The sequence below is a fragment of the Xiphophorus hellerii genome, chromosome 5 (genome assembly GCF_003331165.1).
Source record: "Xiphophorus hellerii strain 12219 chromosome 5, Xiphophorus_hellerii-4.1, whole genome shotgun sequence".
NCBI lineage: Eukaryota > Metazoa > Chordata > Actinopteri > Cyprinodontiformes > Poeciliidae > Xiphophorus > Xiphophorus hellerii.
In genome coordinates this window covers 3,876,177-3,901,631 of record NC_045676.1, presented here as the reverse complement: position 1 = coordinate 3,901,631, position 25,455 = coordinate 3,876,177, and the positions used below count along the sequence as shown (strand labels likewise).

Below are 25,455 nucleotides of genomic sequence, written 5' to 3'. Positions count from 1 at the left end.
TTTTCCACAAATCTTATCCGCAAAGGTCTGGAAATCAACTATTGTCCGCTTTTACTTTGCTGTGAAAGTGGGCTGACTAACACACAGACAACTTAGAAACTTTCTTGCTGTATTTAGCCATTTTCCAGGCAAAAAAATTATGTGTCAGCCAAAATCGTCATAAGCGGGTCAAACTTTTTATAGATTGGTGATCGGCCGGAAAACTGCAATCGGTGCTCCCCTAGTTTCTGGTCGCTCATTACGGTTATTGATACTCATATTGTATAGATTCATTACACATAGTTAGTTTTTTCTTAAAAGCCACCATTTCTTATGTGTTAATTTTACATATGATAAATAAATAAAAAAAAAAAAAGATTATTATTTTTTTAAACAGAAATGTGCAGTTTCTGAAAAGTATCCTCATTTCTGTTTGGCTGATTGTGTGGTTGTGGGTCCTTTTGCATGACTTTCTGCATCAAGGCGGAGTGGCATGGAGGGGATCAGCCTGTGGTTCTGTTGAGATTTAATGGAAGTCCTAATTGGTTGGATATAGCTGCCTCCAGGCAACATGGATAATGACCCTCTCCACTCTTTCTTGAAATACTGGAACCTTTATTTCCAAATGAAATACAAACTTAATTTTAATCTAAAAAGAGGATGTTTGGATCCTCCAGTTCTTTTGCTCTTTAACTCAGGTTGATTGAATTTTGCTTTGACAATCCTCTCCAGGCTGCATTTATTCCTGTTTTTAGTGCAACCTTTCATACCACAGTTTTTCCTTCCACTTAATCTTCCTTAAATATGCTTGGATAAAGCAATTTGTTAAAAACCAGCTTTCCTTTTTTGTTTGCTGGCCTTCTGTGACTTCCCCTCCTTGTGGAGGGAGTCGTCGACTGCCATACTGATACTGACATTTGTCAAGTCAGCAGTCTTCCCCATGATTGTGTAGCCATAATATGGCCTCTGTGTAACATTTTAAAGGTACAAATGAAAGTTTCAAAACTTGAGGCATTTAATTTGGAGTTATCTGTAAGCTCAATCATTAAAATTATGATAAGCAATGGCTTGAAATATTACTTACAGATTTATTCTGTTTTAGTTTTTGTCACGCTGAAACAATATACTGCAACCCTATGTAAAATAAAAAGAGAAAAGAAGTTGCCCCTTAAATCTACAGACAGTTTGTGGCAACAACTGCCATTAAGTGTTTGAGATCAGCTTTACCTTTGCCAACTTTAACTAAACCACTCCATTACCATAATCTGTTGGAGTCATCCATGTATAAATTTGTTTTCTGAAATCCTGTCTTAGTTTTACCCAAGATGTAATGCAGTGCACGCCTTCCAAATAGTTCAACTCAGAATATTTTCATTGAAATGTTGAGAATCAGTCATCAAGATGTTTTATTGGAAATGCGAGATCAGCCTTTGTTTCTTTTGGGTCACCAGTTGTTTTATTGAATCAGGAATAGTGACCTTTGGGGCAAGTGAACTAGATGTTGTTCTGGGCTTATTTGTGACCTCCTGGATGTGTTTGTTCTCTTAAAGAAATTTTGTTGGCAGGCCACTCTGGGAATGTTCGCCGCTCTATGTTTTCTCTGTTATGTAGTTGGCTGTTCTCTCTGTAGTTTTCTGGGATCAAAAACTCATAGAAATAGTTTTTGATCTGGACAATGATTCATCTCTTTAAGATTTTTTAGCTCATTTGAGAGATTTTTATGTTCTTATAATCTTTTATGTTTATGTTCAGATTGTGTCTAGGGTATTGAAGCAAAATTGTAGCTAATTCAGGATTTAACAAGGGAGGAAAGTTATACTTTTTACCTGCTTCAATGTTGGTTGGGATGGTAATGTTGATTGGGATATAGCAATGATTTCACAAAATCATTGTTACAGTTTGGCACTAATACAGCAGTCTTCCTTGCTCACATTGGTTTTTATATGAAAATGCAGCTGATATATCCCTTTTGTTTGGTGTAAAATCAGCAATCTTGACTGGATTTTATGTATTATTACATTTTTAAAATGTGCTTATTGTATAATTTTATTCAAATTGGGTTATTTCTTAATAAGATAACTTCAGCTAATGTGGAGGTTTGAGCTGCCATGACGTTGAGTATTATTTGGTCCAAAAAAGAGGGCAAATGCTTTATAAAGTAAACAAAAGTAAAGATATTTTGGGCAATTGTTTAAATTTGTAATGGTAACGTGATGGACATCGAAATTAGAACTACACCAGCCAATCAGCACGGCAGTCAGATTTCAACTGACCATCTCTGATTATTTATTTTAGTAAAATATGTGTTTATAAGGCTCTTGACTGCATGGATCAGATTTATTTCCATTTTTTTGGGTAGATTTGATGTATTAACTTCCATCTGCTCTTAAAGAAAAGCTAGAGTTTTATGACTCCCTCAAAATGTTAAGACTATTTACACGATCCTCCTTTTTCATATGTACCTCCATATGTTTTGCCAGCTCCAATATAAGCATTGAGGACAGCGTGACTTTGCTTTGTTCATTTTTTTTGTGCCCCTGAAATCAAATAGGTGTGTGCATGCAGAAGAGGTTTTAAATCACTGCTGAATGAAGGCTGATTAGATGAGTTTATTACCTAATTATAAACATTTTTATGGTAACTCTGCATCCTTTTTCATTGTGGTGATGAGTCAGGGCTTCTCAAAACAAACCGCGGCAGTGTCCTGTTCAGTGTTGACCCGTCAAATGTATCTCTACAGCAAATTTTTCTTTATATAAACTGACAAGCAAAGGTGTATCTGATAAGGTAACAGTAATGCAGTTAAGTGAGGTTTTCTGAAAGTATGAGGAAAATTTTGACGCGTGTGAGACTTTCCATTTAGTGGCAACAAGAGTTTTTGTTTTTGGACAGATATATATTGCAACCACTTATTGCAAGTGGTTTCATTGCAAGGTTTTGTACAGATCCCATAGAGAACAAATCAGGTGGAAAAAAACCTGAATCGATGAATGAAACTGTCTGATCATTTATGTTTGTTTCAAATCTATCATGACGCTGCGTTATGTTGGTCTTTCCCCAGCCACAGATTGTCACAACTATTTATGCTCCTGGGTTTTTCCATTTTGTTGCAGCTGCCTCCTCTGTCTGGTTTTCCCTTTTCCTCTTTTCAATTTTCACACCATGAAATCAATTTTTTTTTAGATGTTCTGTTGTAAAACCCTAAGCAAACTATTTCTAACACTTTTAGTTCGTCTTTATTGAGGCTATCAAAGAAACCTTGTGACTCAAAGAGAAGGAGCTGACTCAGCATTTTCAATACTTATCCTGAGGAGATGTAAAATCAGTTTTGCTTTTATTAAATATATTTTGTGTACATTGATGGAAGGTCTGATATCTACAAGAAACTAGAAGTTAAGTTGAATTATTTCCAATTGGAGATGAGGGATTACTTGAAACAAAAAGTAAATGTGAAAGATTTTCAACTTCCTCTTTCAGAGTTTCTTTAAATGACTGAAGCTGAAATCAGATGGAAATAAAAACACAGTAGTGGGGATTCTTCAGCTCTTCACCACCCAGAATAATGGCAGATTGGGAGAATATTCAAATTTTGAATTGCAGAAAAAGTACACACTCTCACACCGACACAGTCCAGTGACGTGCTGGTTTGTTTACATTTTAAATATTTACAGTTTTAAAATCACAAAAATATAGCCGCATACCTTTTTCCCTATGGTTTAAAGTCCTTTTGATGAGAGATGTGAGATACATTTCTGGAATGACTAGAATTTCCAGTCCCTCCCCAACCTGTTGCTGCACAGTGGTAGTCGGCTGGCTGAAAGACAGTTGCTAAACAGTCGTACCATTTGCATAAAAACACAAATCTGCCTGTTTGGAAAAGGCAGTAATACAGTGTAATATTCTGTATGTTAGTTTGAAAGCCATTAATTTAAAAAATATTTTGAATTAGATTATAAGTGTAATAGTCTTCAAAATAAGAACAATTGTTGCTTTATGATATGATAATATAGTAATATATGCCACCTTAGCAATCCAAAAGGCCATTTTTGCTTTCAGTACAGCTAAATAAAACTCATCTTGCACCACAAATGTTACCTTATGACTATGTAACTTAACATTTTCAAAACATATTTACAAGAGGAAATGTATTATTTTTAAACAAAAGAAACTTTTACTAAAAGATAGATGACGTTTATATCAAAAGTTTCTACGTAATAACAAAAAAGGAAGAAATAGTTCTAAGAAAAAAATCTTTTGTGAAGGTTTATAGGCAATTATTCCCAAATAATAAGTAAAAACTCAGTTTGTTAAAGTTAAGTTACTGAGAGTCATTGTGGAAAATCTAAAGAACAACAAGTTGCAGACCCCTATGTCAGTGTGAGAACTTGATGCCGGCCCATGCTTACTGTCATACTCAAAGGTTATGTTTGTCATACTTTGCCCCCTTTATTGCTTATAAATATTGTAGGGAAAACATAGATGTTCTCAATAATGCCTTTCTAACTTGACTCAGTCAGTATAACTTCTGTATTTCCCTGATATTACCCCACTGGAAGCATGTTCGGACTTTGTTGTGGAGTTTCTGTCTCCCTTAAAAGGGCCTCAGTGGGAGCAAGCGAGGCTTCGGGGTCGAGCGGATGAAGGAAAACATTGAACCCCGGAGGTCCTCCTCAGATGGCAGTAAACGGAGACAAGGGACCAAACTCCATGAGGCCTCTCGGCAGGGCGAAAGCAAATTTACAGCGCATGCTACTCTCCGGATGAAACGGCGGCCGTTTTCCGACAATTGGCCAGAGAAACCTTTACCCAACAAATGTGACGGCACAGCCAAAGCGAAACAAAGGCCCAGCTCTTCGATTAAGTAGAGGATTCATTAAATCTGCTTAGCAAGTGGAACAGAGAACAAACGGTTTCTGTTGAACCCCCCACCGCCACCACCCTGCACCCCGCGTGCTTCAAGAGACAAACAAACAAGCAACCTGGACGGATTGTAACAGAGGGGTACTTGTGTGGCATTAGCCTCTTAGGCTAACGAGGTAATATTATTGCACAGTGTCCTCGGGATTGTGGGCAGCACTCTGTTTTCAAATTGCTGCTGTGATCTGCCACAGCTTGAAAATGGATTGCACATGCCATTAATAATTTAATATCCATTACAAACAAATGACCATTAAAAATTGATATTAGTTCTGCCGTTTCCCCAGTCCACTTTTATCCCTGACAACAGGCTATTGTCACTGTGTTATACCTGTGTGTGTGTGGATCAGTTTCACAGCAACCACACTGGTAACCAAACCAGTTCAAAGGTGAGAATGTGAAGGTGAAGTTGTACACTTGATTTTTAGAAGAAATTTTAAAGGTAATACAAAAATTTCTGAAAGCTGCATTAGTAGAATATCTGTTTTCTCCAACTACAAAGCTTTCTCTGTCCTGACGTGCTCTTTGGACAAAAGTCAACATGTTTGTGGCCCGTCTGCATTCTTGTTTGGATATTTATAGTGGAATAAGCCAGAAATCATGTCATTGCCTCAGAAAGACAAACAAACCCTTGAAAACAAAGCACTCAATTTGAGAAAGCCCTCAGGAAAAGCGGTAGCACATAGAAGGGTGTCAAAGCAGTCTTTTGTTGCAGGGTAACTGCAGCGAAACATGGCTACTGAATAATAACACCCAGGTTTGCTTATATTTTGCAAGACGAGAGTTGCACATAATCACATTAGTGGTTCGCTAATCACAGCTTAAATTTGATAAAAGTCAACTCAGAAGGATCTGTTTCTAAAATTGCATTGCAAGACATTTTTGCACTTTTGCTTTGTAAAATTAAATAAAACTGTTTATGTTCATCTAATAGTAGGTTGCATTTGATTTTGTATGCATAGCTATATTCTACAAAAAGTATTTGCACCCTTCCGCATTTTGCATTAGCCACAAACTTTGTTGCATTTTTGAGAAACGCAAAGTTATGCATAATCATGAAGAAAAGAACAAATCAGAAAAATGTGGCTTACTGCTATATTCAGATGCCTCTACTTAAATACTCCTAAAAAACCACATAAATCCAGTTCAATATTTATAACAAAAAGAAAATAAATGTTGTTATAAGTAGCTCGTATCATCTAAGAATCTTAAGTAGCAGTCAGTTTTGCATGAATCTAAAAAAGCCTCTCACTGAAGATTGTTGCTATCTGACCATCTCATGGTTATGTCATGTTAACAGCTCAATTTCCAGGCAACCAAGACAATATTCCAGCAGTTGTTGGCGAGCACTGCTAATCCACATCACTTGCTTTTGCCACTCCTCTTTAAATCTGTTTGGCCTTTTTGGTTAGAAAATCGGTCAGAGAGAGATTGTTTTAAGAAGCAGAGCCTCTCTGACTCAATACTTTTTAAAACAACCATTCACTGCAGTCAGAGCTGCAGGTCTTTTGTGCTAAATCTCCACCAGCTGAGCTCATCTGCACACTGAATTACCAAATAGCCCAAGCCCACCCAGAATGCATGGAAAACATTTACAAATGACACTCCTTGCGTTTTTACACAGATTCTGTGGCTGTATGTTTGGGATTGTTGTCCTGCTGGAAGGTGAACCTCCACCCCAGTTTAAAGCCTCCAACAGGTTGGCTCCCAGGATTGTCCTGTATTTAACTCAATCTTACCATCAACTCTGACTAATTTCAAAGTTCCTGCTGAACAGAGCATGAATCACGGTTTCAATGTTTCATTAGCTTCTCGTCAGAAACCGCTTTTCAAACCAACAGACAGTGCTACAAAATAAGCAAAGAAACATTGACTTTTAGAATGTTTTTTCCCCTCTTTTATTTTCTTTTATTCACTATTGAATAATTATTACATTTGTTTAGCATAAATGTTGCCTCATACCTTCTAAGTTTAGTTGGTCATCAGTTCTTAGGATTTTCTTGACAATGTCCTACAGAGCATAGATCCCGGACAGTTTCTTCTGTCTTTTTTTCTGTCAAAAACTTTTCCATATGTTCACCCCTCCCATGCGACTTAGCCTCTCAGCTCCTTCAGACTATCCAGCAGCAATTAGCAAACACCTAGTGGAATTGCTGAGCTCATTATACAAACAATTTCTGAGTGAAAAGGTGGTAAAGACATTGTTATAGGGTTAATAGAGGTGTGATGTTGTGATCACGTCCTAAAGACGGAGTTTCAGAAAGGGCAGAAGTTTTTAAAGAGACAGAGGCCCAATTTCTAAATTAGTCATATTTGCTATATATAGCAATTTTAAAACAACTTGACGTTACTTAATTGTACTTAATAGTTACTTGATTGTGCTATAAAATGCAACTATATGCCTGGAAAATCCATGTTACTGCCCGTTTAACTTACTGTATATTTTACAATAAATAACTAAATACATTTTTATAACGTTCCAATTGAAAATTTATGATTAAACATTTTCTTTTTACTTTTTCTTTTCCTCATCATCTCTCCAACTTTCTGAGGACTTTGAAAAACCGTGACTTAAATCATTTATTCTAATATATTTGTTTACATCTAATCTATTTGGCAGCTCAATTTAGACATTTTACATCTTGAACCTGAAGTTTCAGAGTGTGATTATTTTATATGTAAAAAAAAAAAATCAAGCTGCCAAGATAAATTTTGCTGATTAAACTGAAGTTTTAGTTTTAATTATTCCCAATTTCTCTTATAATCAAGGTATTGTGGGCTTCTTGTGTTGGAATTTGTTTGCTAGTGGATTAGTGATGTAGTGAACTGGAAGGTAAAGGTTAACTTTGGGATGTTTGTGAACAGTTGACTCTGCTTCCTGGTGCAGCTGTTTACAGTCCCGTGTGGCAAATCCACAAAGCCAAATCCACAAAGCCGTGTACAGTGCTGCCGCTGCAGTGTTCCTTTGCATCTGGATGTTTGGCTAGCTGACTTTAGCCTTCTCTTTTATTAGAAATCAGTTACCATCTAAAATAATTCCTCTCTCCACCAGTATTTGGTACTTTGCCAAGTTGAACAGTTTGAAGTGCAGGTATAATTAAAAGCAGAAACTCAGAACTGCTCTGCAACGTTCAGCCTTTTTTTTTTTCCTGTTTCACTGCTCTGGATTATTCTCTCATACTGTGAACTAATGTGATCAAAGGTTTCATGCAGGGTTCAGCTTATTTCATGTTCCAGCTTGTCAACTAATGACACAAGAAGTAAAAATAGTGTGTGTCATAAGAGTGCTTTCTATTTCCAGAGTGTAGTTGTAGTCTGGTGAGGACTTAAAACAGGACCAGTATGAGAACACAGATGGCCAAAGATGGTGGGCACTAACCGCGCTGCAAGACCTGCCATCAGATTGGCATCCATGTTATTTCAGAAATGTAAAATAATCACTTGTCAGATCTGTAATAACATTCTTTTAACTGATTCGTGCAGTGTAGATTAATAGTAAATAATTGCATGGAAATAACCGATGACTCTGCCAGGACTGCAATTAATAACTATAGAAGGTGCAAACAAAAAGCAACGGGGACAAAAGAGATGAGTGCTTCTCAATGCAGCACCATGAGGCGGCCTGCAGAGAACAGCTCTCTGTTCTCTCCCTTCCCAGTGCTTCTTGGCAGACTGAGGCGGCAGGAATGTGAGGCTGCTCTGTGCTGCTCTTTGCTGGGCTGCAGGGTTGTGAGTGCCTGGTCCCTCATTGCCGCCGCCGACTGTTTTAGTTTAGGCTGCGATGGGCCGGACTTCGCTGCCCTGCCCTGCGCTGCTCTGCATTGCAATCCTCTGGCAATTGTTGATTCTTTTAACACCAAGAGGGAAGAGGAGCCGCTCCCTGGCGCCCCAGAAAGGCATGGCCGCCCCTTCCTGTGTGAGCCGCTGATGGCTACCAGATGGCGAGTGAAGAGAGGGAGAGAGAAAGAGGAAGGGTCCCTTACTCCTTCACTTATATTAGTTCTGCCTTTGTGGTCTTCTGTTCACTGTAGGGGTTTTGCAGAATACATTTTTTTTCAACATTTACCTCCATCAGTGCAAAAACATAAAATCTTACCAAGTATTTTTGTTCTAGTACCTAGTGCAAATATCGTAATACACTTGAAAAAAGACAACACTATCATACAAGTAATTTTTCAGACAGATATACTTTTGTTACTTTTGAATATCTATAAAAAGTACTAGTTCCACTGGCAGATATTTTTCACCTATAGCGTGAAAAAAATCTTGCATGTGAAATAACCTGCCAGTGGAACTAGTACTTTTTATATTTTAAAAAATTATTGACTTAAAACAAGCGCTTATATCGTCACAGAAAGTTACTTGTAAATTAGTTTTGTCCTATTTCAAGTGTACTCAGATCAAGCCTGTCACAATAAGCAATAAATCATTTAATCACTTGATAAAATAAAACGTGCTAGATAATTTTCACTTGTGTGATTGTTTATCTCATATCATTCTACCAAAGACTTTTTTTTTTGGTTGTTTTGTTTATTTTCTACATTTAAAATGCCTTCCAGTGCCAGTGTTAAATAAGTTTATTGCTCTCTGGAAGGGCGTACTTCCATTGTTATGCTAGTACCATTATTGCACTTGAAAATGGTCTCAAGATTTTGTTTTGCAGTGATCACATGCTCCAACAAGTAGTTTAATTCTCATTATGCAATGTAAGTGGCTTATTTTAAGCCTTTTCTTGTAGGCATCCAAGCTATTTTACCTGAAGTCATTTTACAAGCGGGAAACAAAAAAGTGTCAGTTATTACTGACTCACGGAAGAGTTGCATGCTCCTTGAATGTCTCACCTATGTAACGTATTACTGAAGGTTTTCTCCTCATTCCTCTCAGGCAGAAGAGCTTGTTTGTGGTCATTCAGGAGTTTCAACAAAGACTTATGGGTGGACCAGTTCTTCCAGATTGAAAATCTTTTTACTTCCCAACAGGAGGCTGTCTGAACTCTGAACACAGAGACGGCGGTTAAATCCAGAACACTTTTTTTGATTTTTAAGCACAAGTCGTTTAAAAATAGAAATAGGATAGAATTATTGCAAGTGTAACAAAAACAAAGCTAACTAATTAGACGATTATCTGAAGATATATTTCAGCATGAACTGAAATGAGATTCCTGTTGGACTAAAATAGTACAACTTTGCAGTATCATGGTGTTTCCTCAAGGTTTTAAAATGAGTCCTTAATATGTTATTTGTTTGGTTAAAATACATAAAGAAACAAACAAATATTATTTCCACTGTAAATATTGCAGTTGGGTTTAAAATGGAAAAATGACCAATTAGTTGCATTAGGCTGCCATTGAACGTAGAAATATGCGACGGACCGAACTTTAGGTTCCTATTATCTGTAAGTCTAATATTCAAAATGATAAGAAATAAAGGCTTGAAATATTGAAGTCCGTTAGGGGTGTATATTTATTATTGTATCATTTATCATGCCAAATTTCTTATAATAAGAATTTGATTTATCCTTGTCATGATAAATTCCAATTAATTCTCAAAATCCCCCCAAAACTTGTCAGCATTGTCAATTTCACTATTTTCTCCAGTGTTCAACAAGAGGATCAATAAATATTAATAAGATTGAAAATATGGTTAAATTTTGTTGCGGTGTGCCGCTTAGTGATATAAATCACACTTTATGTAGTGAAGACTATTACAAATGGGAATATATTTGTGTTTGTGGGGCTATAAATGCTGTGATGCAGTCAGAGCCATACAGTTACTTAAAAAGAAGCAATTTTTATTGTTTCTTTTATTACAATGGTCCACAAAATATCGTAAGTCCATATTGCCCACCCCTACTATGGGTAACAAATTGAGTTTCACTTTCTGAAATGACAAAAAACATTTAACTTTTTCATGATATAACATTTTTTGTGAGGTACCTATATCCACATTTATCAGGTCACCTCTCATTTTAAACACACTCACACACACCCCACACACACACAGCAGGCATTCTTGTCATGTAGTACTATGTGATCTGACCCTAGCTGCTATGCCCGCAGCCCCTTAATATAGCCCACTGCTGTCATGGTACTTTTTGCCCCTCTTCACCTGCTCTGCTGTGAACGTCAGTACATGTCCATGTTTATCCCAACCTGGCCGGGGATTTCGGGGGTGTCTATATTACGACTAGCTGTGAAATATTGTTACCATCTTGCGTTATTTCCCAAGTAATCGTGACGCAGACAGTTTTCTGTAAAATGAGATTCATTCCTGTCTAACAGCCATTTGTTTCTCTTTTTGTTTTTTTAATATGTCTTTTTGCTTTGAAAGGCCCAATACTAAGATGAAAGAAACAGGCTGATAAAGAGAAGAGGTTCTGGTCATGTTTTGGCCACAGTCCCTTATTGCATTAGAGCTACTATGGCTCAGTGAGATATCTTTGTCCTGGCCATCAGCCAGAGGACATGTACACACACACACACACACACACACTCACCCCCACACTGAGAAAAGCAAAGAGATGCAGCAGAGACCCCTGCTCTCTGAGACGAATCATTTTGGGGACTGACTGGAAGCTGTGAGGACCTCTCTTTCTTTTTGCCGGCATTCCAAGGAACTTTCACATGTCCGCCGCTTCCTATGTTTTGCTCTTTTTCTTGACATGTCCTGGAAAACTGGAATACCTTCCTTAATTTTTCCATAACATTCAACAAATGGGACTGTGAGGAGCCACCTGTGGTAAAACTCAAAGGTATGTTAGATTTCTTTATTTGACATTGAAACGCTGTTTGGTAAATTTATGAAACACCGCTCTTTCTCTCTATTTTTTTTTCTTCTTCTGACCTCAAAGGACTAAACTTAATTAACCAGGTGAAGATTTATAGCAAAATGTGGTTCCTTTACTGTGTTGCATTTCAGATGTTTGAAGTATTGAAGGGAGTTATGAGGCATTTTGATGAGTGGTTAGGTTACAGGTGGTAAACGAAGCAAGAAGATAATAGGCAATTTTGAAAGATTGTATTCTTTATTATTAAAACTCTACAAACACACTGGCTGGATAAAAACTTACAAACTATCACATTAATTTTTAGAAGAGGTCAAGGTTGTGATATAATTTATTTTGGTTTTATTTTGCTAAAACTACCAGTCAGTTTGACAGCTGGGAGTTTTTTCAAACTATTATTGCACTAATGCAATATTACCAGTATCACACATTTGTAAGTCATCCTCGTCCTTTTTTCTGTCAACATAACTGAAAGCTGATTAATTATTGTATCATTATATTGTATTTTTCTAACTTGGTAACAAATTGTTCCTAAGCACAAACCCCTTAGTAAAATTTCCTAAAACTGAACAAACATAAATGAAACTCCCATCATGCCTATACTGAAACTAATTTGGCCAACCTGTCTCATATTAAACTTGAAGCTTTTAAACACTAAACTAAAGGCCAATAAATAACCCAAAAGAACAGAAAAAAGTTTTCTCTTCTTACAGCTAGTTCTTGAGGTATATTCAGTGTTTTTATCTGAGAAATGGAAAGATTGTGTGCTGCAGTGTGAAAAACCTATGAGGACTACCAAGAAAATTGAATTCTTGAAGTCTGAAATGCCCTGTTCATGTTCTAGCAGCCCTTGGAGAGAGAACAAACTTCTCTGTTCTCAGTATATTTTGGAGTACAAGTGGTTTGTAGGTTGTCAGACAGCAAAGATGACTGATGGAGTAACTGGGGATTCCTTGTGATGGTTTTAGTTGTGCCTTTAGATAAGGGTTCACAATATATCGCATGTATTGCAATATCGGTGTGTTCACTATTCATATCGTAAAAAACTGGAGTGCAATAATTGTCAGCTACTATATTCCAATATATATTTAGCCCTTTGGACCAGATGCTCCCAGGGAACACAATTTACATCATCCAAAATGCTAAAGGTCACAGAGTGATGGAACCACAGCTGAAAAAGGGGAAAGAAAAAATAGGCATACTCTGCAACTGATATCGTCATAATATTTGCAACCTATGCGTGATGGCATATTTACAGGTTTCTTTGTGGAATATAACTCCTAAATATTTGCAGAAAATTCTCCTATTCACAGGTTTCTCTGTATAACATATTGATATGCAGCCTGCAAAGCTAAAATACCTAGATGCAAACCTTCTTGATTGTCTATTGGTTGAGGTTTGCAAAGCAGCCAATCCAGGAGTAACATTAATTTTCCTTGGCACTGATTGGCTGTCCCTCCAAGGGCGAAGATAAAGACCTGGGATGTTCTGCAGTAGTGCCAAGATGTTTCCCACTGAACGTGTTTATGCATATTATGGTGTATCCCTTGAAGTATATCTGGTGCAGAAGGAGCATGCTGTGGGATTTCCTCCTTCTGAACCTCTGAAGTGCTTATGGTATCAGGAGACTCCCTCGTTCAGAAAGTCTTGCTGACCTCTCATCTTTTAAATTGCAAAAATATTCCCTGATTAAAAAACTTTGCCTGACGCATTGCTTGTAATTCCAGTGTCCAGTGTGACAGCAAAGCACAGATTTATTCTCTAGATCAACATCAAAACCCTGAGATATTTGATTACACACAAGCAGGTGTTTGGTCTGCATGGTCTTCCTCATGCAGGCCAGGAGGAAGTTGTGAGTTTGCGCGTTCAGGCCACAGCAGGTGAGTTGTTCATAATTCAAGTGCAAGTGTTTAATTTCATTGTTGTATGTAGTTAGTGGGGCCATAGTGTTTTTGTCATTGTGGGGAAAAAGTTACTTATATTCATCCGCTTGATGTGTTACGGCTTAATGTGGCCTCTGTTCAGCTTGTTGAATACTAATTAAACTAGATGAAAATTAAGCCCAATTGAATATGTCATAATTTTAATAACTGACGGCTATAAGTAGATTATGACGGGATTTTGGTAGTGTTTGAAGTTCATTTGGGTTTTTGTTGCCTCGTTTGCCAGAATGACTGGTGGCTTTTAATTTATTTCTACATAATAAAGGAAAATTGCTTTGACAAAAATATTTAACTTCTTTGTCCTTTATGCTCCAGGTTATGCATAGCTCCTTTTTAATTGCCTCTTATGTAAACTTTGCCTTCAGTGTAAATGACTTGAAGGAAGATTGTGTGAGTTTGCCTTGTCAGCAGTGAAGGAACCTTGTGATCATGTGAGCCTCGTCTGCCATGCCAGAGGAATGTGTTGCATTTTAAGGATGTAGCTTTGGCAAGTGCATGTGACCAAAGGAAAAGAAAAAAAGGTTCTGTATGAAAATGTCAAGGTTGTGGAGGAACAAAGCGTGACCTGCTAGATACATAGATGGAAATGCAATGGGAGAAACTGTGGGAATGTAATAAACTTTGTTTCAGGGAGGAACATGTCTTGATGTCGGCTGAGATTCTTTTATCTGTAGCACAGCTTTAGTTCCCATGGCTCTGTGTAGGCTGCCATCTGTACGTACAAACCGTCCTCAGAGTGTGCTGATTGAATAGAGCACTGTATGAAAAAGCCTAATTGAGAACATTGAGTCTGGGAATGATTTTCATCATCAGTTCCCATCGGTTATAGTCAGAGAGGAATCATAATGTTTTTCTAACGCATTAGCCAGAGAGACGCTCTGTTTTTATCTTTTGTCAAAGAAACAATCAAACCAGAAGACATCCTGATTAATAGTTTGTATTTGATCAGATTTTCAGTAAAATTAAGATGAAAGACGGAAAATATGAAAACAGTGCAAGAAAGATTTATTCTGCATGTTTAAGTTTACCGAAACACCTGAGAGAAAACTGTCTTCATCTACCAATAAATACATTTTCTTTTCTATGTAGTTTTTAAAAATGTTTATGTGCCCTAGAGCAGTGTTTCCCAACCCTGGTCCTCAAGGCACACTGCCCTGCATGTTTTAGGTATTTCCTTGCTTTAGTCCAGCTGATTTCAATTGATGACTGATTAACAGGCATTTGTTTAACTGCATTCAGTTGAATCAGGCACATTAAAGCAGGGAAACCTCTAAAACATGTAGGACAATGAGCTTTGAGGACCAGGGTTGGGAAACACTGACCTAGAGGTCATAAGATGGAGTAAATTATCCTGCATTTATAGAAACTTTTTAATGAAAGTGAGGCCTAATTAAGTTAGATTAGTGGTAAAAATGAAACAACTGATACAACATTCCACGTCTGCACATATAAATATTGAAAATAAAAGCAACAAATATCACCTTGCTAGTTTTATAAATGCAGTGTATTCAGGGTTTATATAGCTGTATTATATTTTATGATTTAAAATGTTTTTACAGGGCATGAACATGTTCTCTTTAAGATGCAGCTTACGGTTTAGAGATTTTGGTTCTGGTTGTGGAAATGCAAAAATATCCATTTTCATGTCTTTTATTTTGCGTAAGGAGCACCATGTTTTGATAAAATGATCAAAACTGCTATATTTATTAATGAAGCCAGACTTCCAAACTAAACGCATGGAATCAAAAATCAAGTTTCTTGATTTTCTCAAAAACCTTTAAATCTTGTATTGCGAGTATAATCCTATACACCTTGTTGCAATGGACCTATAAAAAGATGGACAAGAACTGCAAAAAAATCACATTTTAATATTTTGGATATTTATATGTAGACTTAAATGGGAGTAAATTAATATTTATTTTAAGAAATGGGGCCATCAGAATCCACAGGTGTGCAGGCACACACCCACAGAAGCCAGTTGAGAAGTAAGGACATGATGTTGTAGGGACAATGTGAAGTAATAGTTTAGCTGCAGAAACAATTCAGCATTCCTTTCTGCTTGTGATACGTTTGAGAAATTCCACAAGTTCCTCAGTGGCTGTGAATCAGCGTATGGTGAAACAACACAGGAGCGCATATGCAGGGCATGACTTCCAAGGTATGTGTTGACACTACACACACTCACTCTCAGCTGAAAGTAAAGCAGTATCATCTGAATGCGACACCAGAGAGTGGAGGTGTGCGCCAGTTTCAAGGGACTGGTTTTAAATGGAGGCGTGCCGCTTAATTTGGCCGGGAGACAAGCCCAGGCATGCAGGCAGCTCTGCTCTTAAGACACAACACCTAGCATGGGACATACAGCAGCACGACTGGAAGCTTTGTTGAAGAATCATTTACAGAGGAGAACAACTGCAGGGCCCTGCAAAAGCAATCACACTTCTGCAATCTTTGATCATTTTGAAGCCCCAGAAGTTTTTTAAATTGAAATTTTAAATGACTTAACAACTTGGCATTATTTTGAAAGTAGAATGAAAAATTGTACAGCTGTACATTGGCTTTGCACATTTACAGACTGAAACTTCTTATAGCTTAAAGTCAGTCAGTTTAGATGACGAGCATCTACAAACAGAAGTTTTTAAATCTTGCTTCTCATTCAGATTTAGGCTGGGACTTTGACTAGGTCATTTAGACATTATGCTTTGATTTAAGCCATTCTATTGTATTAAAATTTTCAACCGACTTAATTGCAGGATCTGTAATTAATTAACTGCATTTTAATTGAAAACCATGTATTGATCAAATTAACATATTCGATTCCAAAACATTTTTTGGAATTGAAATTTTTTGAATAGATACACAAATGAGCTCAACAACAAATATATCTAAAGGCAGTATTATGTATTTTACAGGCACATAGTACAATTTTAAATCACAATTAAAACTTCAGTTGTTACAAACATTCTATGTATTTCAAATAACATTTTACCAGCATCTCACTGAGAAATAGCTCGTATAATGAGCTCAGAAGACGCGCAGTTCCACCAGATGTTTGCTAATTGCTGCTGGCTAGTCTGAAGGAGCTGAGTTAGGGTTGCTCAGTGAGGCAGAAGCTCAGAAACTGCATCTCTGAGGAGGAGCTGTGAAAGATTAAATCCCAGTGGGCCAAGAGGGAGCGGCTTTGTTGTCCTTCACTGTTTGCAGATGTAGTTTGTGCATCAGATTTACGGGGGTACTGGAAACATGTGAATACAAATGTTCCGGGTGGGACTTTTGCATATTGAACAACAAAAAAAGTGACTAAGTCAGTGAAAATGTTTAACACATCAAAATATTCATAATTAATCTAAATTAATGCAGTAAAATTCTAGCCCTCCTTTTTGAATATTGTCAATCCACATCATGTTGCAAGGAACCTGAAAGCTACTGAAGGCTGATCTTTTGCTGAGCAGCCAGGCACCACTTTTTTATTGCTGCACAGATATGTTATCAGAGTCCATTTCCTTATTATATGCTCAGTATCTCAAGCCATTTCCTCATGGACTGACTCTTGCAAGAGAGCTGCTAATCAGATCATGTCCGAAGCAACCTCTCACTGGCCACTTAATGTGATTTTGAATAATTTTCATTGGAGTGATTGGATTAGACTGCTGTTGCTCACTTCATGGACCATGATAGGGTTTGATGCACCTGCAGTGAAGCCCAAGACAGTACAACGCTGTAAGAAAAACACTCTTTCTGTGGGTTGATCAGAGAGAAAAGAATATTAACATACTGTAACAAGTAAGCAAAGCATTCACACATTAACACACATGCACCCACACTCTCCCGCAGATGGTTTTTACGCCTGACTGTAGAGTCATCCTTCTCACTATGCAGTGATCCACGCCTGCAGAAAGCAGAGAGGACCACTTTGGATCTGTAGCTTGTGAACTGGAACAAAAGCATATGCATTCATCACTGAATGCTTGTACTATTTGTTTTTATTATTATTTATGAACTATTTCAGATTAATTTAAACGTGTGAGGTTTCCCTGCAGGGCCTAGCAAATTAAATTTAGAAGACTAGAATATGTGATGCTTTGTAAAATGTGCTTCGTTTGTTCTGCATGTTGGGTAAGGTGTTATCTCGTAACAAAGTGGTAAAGCTCATGATTCAGGGCAGTAAACAGAAAAATAATTTCTCGCGCAACATTTAGATTTTCCTGCAAACTCACTACAGAAATCAGATTTTGAATCAGGCTGATTGTAGTTTGGTTCGACATCAGAAATCAAAACATTCTTGTTGCATGATCTACAATGAACCTCTTTATATTTGTAGTTTGGTATTGGCAGATTATTTTTCTTCTGAGGAACATTACTCAGAATATTTGTGGAAAATTTGCCTGTTTGCAGACTTCTTTCATAGAGGTTATCTAAAGTATCTGAAAGAAAATGCAGCTTGGGAATACCTTGAAGCAGTACCTTGACATGCCATTGGCTGGTGCTTGCAAAGGAGCCAATTGAGGAGCTCCATTCATTGTCCTTGTTGCTGATTGGCTGTTCTCCCAACTGTGGAGATGAGCAATACTAGATATTTACTTATGTAGCAGTGCCAAGACGTATTAATGCATATTGAGGTATATTTGGTGTCTCATCTAGTAAAATAGGCAGTTGTATAAAGAAAATGATGCAATAGCTTGGAATGTCAGAAAAAAGTGCTGTAATTTGTAGACTTTCTTGTAATTTTTCCTATTAATAATGACAATATAATAATGATTTCTAACAGATCTTTTAGGTTCTGTAGGAAAGGAGAGGGTCAGAGGTGAAAAGGTCAAATTTCAAAGTTTGGTTCACTCTACTATACTAAAGCAATTACCTCAAACAACAAAACAAGGTAAACCGACACTTATATTTAATTTTAATTGCTAAGTATTTTAGGCTGTTAAGTAAGTAAAGTGAATAAAGTTACACCCAAAACTATTCATACCCTTGGCAGATTTGGCTTATCAGCTTTTTTCCTGTTTGATGATCGATCTTTGATGATGAGCTCCAGTTTTTGAGACTGGAAGGCCTCATTTCAATCACCCTAATCTTTAGCTTCCTTTACAAATTCTCTATCAGAAGTTGCCAAAACATTATTATTGCTTCCAGTCAAAAGAAACACATCTGTAAAGTCAAACACATTGTTTTTAAGTTGACCTATTTTCCAAAAATTTATTTAGCTCTTAAACTTAAAAATAATGTCAAATTAACACAGATGTCAATTTTAAGATGTACATTTTATGGTCTTTAAAAATTGTCCTGAAAATTGCAGAAAAATGTAAGCAAACTGTGAACTGACAATGGGACAAAACCCGCTTTGGCATGCGGAACCGCCTGTTGAGCAAGGGGAGATATTTTTGGTTCTTCTCACCTATCTTAAGCCGGCCTCTCCAAGGTGTTCTGTATTGCAGAGGGCCGTGTGTTTCAGGGGGTGGTGGGCATTTGTTGCCAGGGGAGGTGATGTGTTATTTTCAGTCCATTGTGTCTACTTCCTGTGGGTCATGGGTTATTGGAGCTGGGTGTTGCAGACTTTGGAGAACAGGAGGAGGAGGGGGAGAGTCAGTGGAGAAGGCAGGAAAGTGGTCAGAGCAACTGGACAACAGTGACTGGTCAGCAACTTGGTTTCTTTGCTTGTTTTTCTGCTCTGCTTTTAGCCGAGCCACGCTTGGACTCTTCAGAATCAGGTAAAAGAATATCTACATATTGCTCACATGTAAGCTGGTTATTAGTTTAAGTAAAAATCACAATTTAAAAAATAATTTTGTGACTATCGTCAGTGGAGCAACTCCTTTTGAGGAGAGATATTGCATTTTAAAAATAAGTTTTAAGGTTTCTACAAACAGCTTTGTCGGGATGCCAGTACAGAATGGTGATGTTATTTCTCTCGACAAGAAAAGGCGCTTTGATCATTGCATTTGTAGAAAAAGTTCCACAAAAGATTTGGTTACTGTAGTTTAGAATTGATATGTCTTTTGTTTACCAAGAATACGATATTACAGCTACCTTTAGTATAAATGAAGGGTTTGGACCTGTGCTTCATAACAATAACAAAACAACAGGTTAGGGCTTTTGACCACATGCAAAGTTTTCTGTCTGATTTGAGATCTTAACCCAATTCCCGCTTTTTTGCAGTGTACTGTCAGCAGACCTATACCGGATAGATCCAGGTAACTGTTGAATGTTAGCAGAGCTTCTAAACTTAGAACCTGACAAACCCCCCCAACACGACGGTGACAAAAAGAGGCAAAACAGGAAACCTTTTTGCACAGAATGCGTGTCGGGAACAGATGACCAGGAAGATAAAAAGCGCTAACAAAGTGGAAACTTCCACTCAGGGATGTTATTTTGCTTTGTGTGTGTTTTTCTCTTCTTTTTTATGTGTTTATAATTAAGCACCAAGTTGGTTGAAACCTCTGGTTGAGGGATTGTTGGTTTGGTTATGGTTTAAAAGGCAAAGGAACGCGGTGAACCAGTTCAGTTTCAGATGTTATAGGTAACCCGAGGTGCTTCTGTGCTCCTTCAGTCATACACGATGGGATGTTAATATTTAAACCTGCTCCATTGAAGTTAATGCTTCACCGGGAATCTGTGTAGTGAGGCTGGTTTAACCAGCCGCGGTGCTACTGATTGGCTCGTCTCTTTCTTGTGCACTCATCTGTTACTCCTTCCCCACATATTTCCTCTTAATATCCATCTCTGCGTCAGACTGGCTGTCTGAAACTTATCAGCGATACAGTATGATGACGGTTTCTGTTCTCACACCACAAGGAAGAGTTGGTGCCCCGTTTATGTCTGCGGCTTTCACACAACAACAATGTTGTCTTGAGCTGTGCTGACTAAGGAGAGACCGTAGGACCTCAGCAGGAAATATCTGAATAATCTGATGCTTTCTACAGAAGTATCTGGTAAACAACAATATTTGATTTATTAATTTTTGTTGTGTTGTTGTTAATTTCATTTTAAAAAATTTTTAGACAATATTGTTTGTGCTTGCTTGTGTTATGACAGATCCCAGCCACCTTGTGAGTTGGTGTAAAATTTACATTGTGGTCTTAATGGGAAATACTTTGGATAATCAGAGCTGTCTAATTATAGGTCACCTGTGAAAGCCTAGAGATTATCACCTGTTAATCATTTACATAATGAGCAGAAGAAAGATGGCTGCATGACTCATGGAGGTTGTATCTTTGTAGGACTGGGCTTCAGAGTAAACTTAGGCTGGTGAGAATTTTACAGCTGCACATGAAAGCTGAGTAACTGAAATGGTAAACTGAGAAAGGGAAGAAAAGATTGTAAAAGGAAAAGACTAGAAACTGGCTTGGGTTCATGCACTGCTGTGAAAAAATACTATTTCTTCTGCTTTATCTTTGGTAACACTTTATTTGATGGCGTGTGCATAAGACTGATATGACACTGTCATAAATATGACATAACACCCGTCATGAACATGAAGGAGTCTTTATGAATGTCTGACTGTTGTCATGAAGTGTCATTCGGTAAATAATGAGTTTTAATGCAAAGTTGCTTTAAAAGTTGCATTAAAAGTCCCAAATTTACATGATTTTGCAAACAATGTCACTTTAGTGCGAAGTGTCATGTCAGTTTCATAACAAATAAAGTGTTACCTTGTCTTTTTTGTCACAGTTTGGTCTTTCAAATCAAACAGATTTTAATCTCTCTCAAACCTGAGTGAATACATAATGTTCCATTTTCAAAAGAAAAGAGAAATTATCCAGCCTGTTCTTAATACGCCTGATTACTCCCAATATTTTCAAATCAAGAAATAGGTTGAATAGAACCTGTCTGACAACATGAGATGGGTTCACTGGTGACATAAGGGAATTTACTTATTTTTATTCAGTCATGTAGGTTTGGATAGTTTTTCCTCCTTAATAAATGAAATAATCTCTTTCTTTGTCTTTGTTTGATTTGAAACATTTAAGTGAAACACAAAATCAGAAGCAGAAGGAATCTCTAAGGGGGTGAATACATTTACACAACACTGCACATTGTCTGTATGTCATGAACAGATACAGTATGAACGTAGTAAACGGTGATATTTCTAACTATATCAGGTGTTTTCTATGCAAGTATATCTGTTGAAAGTTTGTCTTCAGAAACCCTGCAGCTTCAAAGCCTCCAATAACCTCTCTTAACAGGAGTGGGCGTACTCTTGCATATTTTTTACAGTGTCTACAACAGATGTTGGTTAACCAGTTTATTTCTGGCCACACAGGAATGCACAAATGTTACCTTTAAACTACATGCCCCAGCTGCACAAAACAACTGCCCTGCTTGGCCCCTTTTAGCTTATGCTGGCTCAGTTTCTTCACGCAGCAGTGTTCTGTTTGTTCTGTGCATCCGAACGCAACGTTACCAAGTAATGAGCTACATTTGAATGAAGAAACCAAAATCTGGTGATTACTGCAAGGTTTTTGTAACCTATTCACTATGAAACTGCACGCCAAAGGAAATTTGACTTACCGGTAGTTGTTCTTCTTCACTTCGACTCATTGGCACAGATGCACTGATCTGACTTCTACCAGCTGATACTCATGTCTGTTTTTCTTTAAAGGCTGGCCTGCGGATTTCAACTGTGGCGATTTTTATCCCATTTGCTGTAACACAAATAATCATCTTTTAAAGAAATGTTTTAATTTACCCACTACTTCTGCAAATTCAAGACAAAGATTGTCAAGGCAAGTGTTTATTGATGGGTAAGCAGAGACACAACATGAGAACCCTCCACTAATCCAAGGTTTCACTCAGCATCCATTAGAAGATTCTGCACTGAGCTTGCTCTTGATGATAGATGCATTTAAACATGATCTCATCCTTCTTACAGCTGTCCTATAGGTAGCCTTATGATCACACCTGTAGGTGTAGCTGTAAGTGCTACTTTGTTGATGTCACCACCATCAAACTCTGGGTATAATTTAAACCTCTGTTCTTTTTTTCACTCAATTTGATTCACTTCTGTGGTATTTATCCCCCCAAAAAATCAAAAGACATTAAAAAAGACAAAATGGTGGTGCTGTGGGCAGCAAGGATCTCCAGTAGCAGTCAGTATTGCAACTAATCTGCGGAGACGATATTTCACAGTAACATGTCCTAGATGAAGCCATGAGTTGTTTGCAAGCTCTGCTAATCCACCTCATTTTGCGTTTGTCGCCCCTCTTTAAAAACTCTCTAAATCTCAAATTTAGAAGAGATTTTTAAATATCTTCTAAATTAGAATGTTTACATTGCTTTCAATGTAAATATCTTTACAATGTTTGCAAATTGTCCAAATAAATATGAGGACAAAAATCTACAAAAAGAATAAATCAGAAATACCATAACAGAGCTTCTCCAACATGCTGCCACCGTGAGCAATGCAGTTCTAAAACAAAACTGCAATGCTCTCTGAGATTTTATAGTGCCAAAAATCACCAGTACACATTAGTTTAATTTTGTTTATTTTTTTAAACTGGAATTTACGTCCATTTATTTTTTACTCCATCAACAACCAGATTTAAACTCCCAATTGCTCTTTATTTTAGATCTATTTTAACTCAGTTGTCCAGGCTACGTCTGGCATTAACATCCCGATGCACTAGATTTGTGGTTTCACAATGCTAGGACAAGCTAATTTATCATGTTTTTTTTCTGTTTGTCTTCTTATTACAGTTGCATGCAAAATTTCTCATCAGAAATCTTTCGGCTCTGCAAGGTGCTTCTTTTTTATTCAAATTTATTGGGGTGTAACAAAGGTTGATGCCCATTTTAGGTGAAATTCTGCATGTCAAGCTTTCATTTCTGAGAAAATTAAGGCTTGAGCTCTTCAATAGCTGTGCTTCTGACCTGTGTGGGAGAAAGGTTGCTTACACACAAAGGGACCATGTGATGTTCCAGTTTAACAAAGATTTGTTCTTGTTTTCTCCCAGAAAGGGATGAAATTAAGAGGTTGACACTGATTTGGAAACACAGCTACATTGTGGAGAAATAATAACTAACATGTTCAGAACCAATTGGGAGTTAAAGGTTCTGGTGGTAATACTTAGGAAGATGCTTTAGTTGGACACGGAGGCGCACACAGTGTTGTTACTTCTGATTGTTTGCCTGGGTGGTCCTATCTTTAGCACTACTCTTCTTCTACTCTATTTTTTTCTCTGCTTTCTTTTGCCTCTCTGTTTAGGCATGGACTTTGTGTTTCTTCTTAAATTGTATAATTTCATTCTTGTGTACTTAGTTATTGAATACCACTTGGTTGTTGGGAATGTTTTATTTAGCTCTGGACAGAATTGGAAAAGTTCACCAATCGAAATTGATGTAATTTAATCTAATTGTGTGTTTTCTTTACATCCTCCTTACAATTTGCTTCCATTAACTGTGGTACCGATCCCTGCATAAATCAGTCGAATTTTAAGACAGTTTCTCACTCCACATATCTGTGAGCGGAAAATGTCGACAAGATTGTGGAAACTAAGAAAGCAAATGGAAGTAATTACTCTTACAGAGTTAATTTTCCAACATTGTAATGCTCAGAGCTTAAATGGAACATATATATATATATTCTTGCATGGTGTTGCAGTACTAACTGCAAAACCATACAGCCAGTTTGTTTGAAACTATTGGATAATTAGTAATATCTTTAAATCATTCTAATTTCACTGTAGGTTATTATACCTACAGAAACTCATTCCAGCTCACACCAATGCTGCCTGGGTTTCTAAAATTGTCTTAAGATAAACAAATCTTTCTAAATTATTTGTGTTTTGCCTTAATTCTGGGAATTTATCATCTGCAGTTCTGTTTTTGGGAGATAGAAAAACTTGTTCTAATAAGATTAAAAATATGATTATATAGTTCTTGCATGCAAAACGGGATGATGAAAAGTTAATTTACCACATTCGTCTTTGCACTGAGAAAAGTGTAAGTGTGGGGAAGGTCTGCTTAGACAGAATGGAAAAAATTTAAGTAGTTTACTGAACATTTAGAAGTCATTTATCTTTACTAGTGAGTTTAATCTCACTGCAGCCAAACAGTGAGATAGCATGTTTTTCTATTTGTATTATTTTATTAAATGTATGTTTTTGTTTCTGGTGAATAATCAGTATTTACTGAAAAAAGGAGGTCACTTTCACACCCCATTTCAAATTGACTAGACACACAAACACCTGCAAAATTGATAAGGCAGAGGACTTACTGTCTTCAAGCTAATATGTCCTGACCGATCTCTCTCAGAAGAAGAAGGGCCAGTGAATTTTTGTCCGTCTGCACCGTCTGGGTCTATTAGTTTTTAACATGCACTGTCACTTCTTGTTATGGCTGCTTCTTGACCTAACTGACCTCCTTTGAACAGCTATGACTGCAGCTTTGGGAGATGGGTTGCAGAGGAAGAGCTTTTTTGAAAGCTTTTCATGTTGGGGTGTCTGACATCTTTCTATTGACTGTGTGGACAGGAAACTGAATCATGGATGCAGGGAAAAGAAATGAAAAGAGAAGCCAGACTCTAAATTACAAGGAGAAATACAAGAGAAGGGATTTGCTTGTATTTAAGTGTTAGTTAGCTTAGATATTTGAAAGATTAACAGTTTTCATCTGTCTGCCATTCGCTCTAATGCTTTGTCACAGTTTTGTTTCTGGCAAATGACTCTAAAAATGCAATTTAAGCAATTCAAACTATCCCAAGACTTTAATATTAAAACAAATAGGAAAGAAAGCCAGTTTTCATTGGAACGAATCCGTTGTCATCTTGCTGGTTGACATAGACTTCTACCACGTCTAAGCTGCCGCTTTCTGAGGCTCAACCCTGATGATTTAGCTGTGG

At 37.2% G+C, this 25,455-nt stretch overlaps 1 protein-coding gene across 7 annotated transcripts in view; it reads left to right on the top strand.

Moving 5' to 3' along the window:
* The window catches only part of gab1 (GRB2-associated binding protein 1), a 65,715-nt gene that overhangs the window by 1,550 nt on the left and 38,710 nt on the right, over positions 1-25,455 (top strand). The window contains exon 1 of one of the 7 annotated variants that reach the window (XM_032562458.1): positions 11,435-11,646. The exons of 4 other annotated variants lie outside the window; for them this stretch is intronic. The gene's annotated coding sequence lies outside the window, so the exon portion shown is untranslated. Of the gene's footprint in view, positions 1-11,434; positions 11,647-19,241; positions 19,328-20,376; positions 20,549-25,455 lie in introns of those variants that run through there. 2 more of the 7 variants (XM_032562460.1, XM_032562457.1) reach the window with 2 other exon arrangements.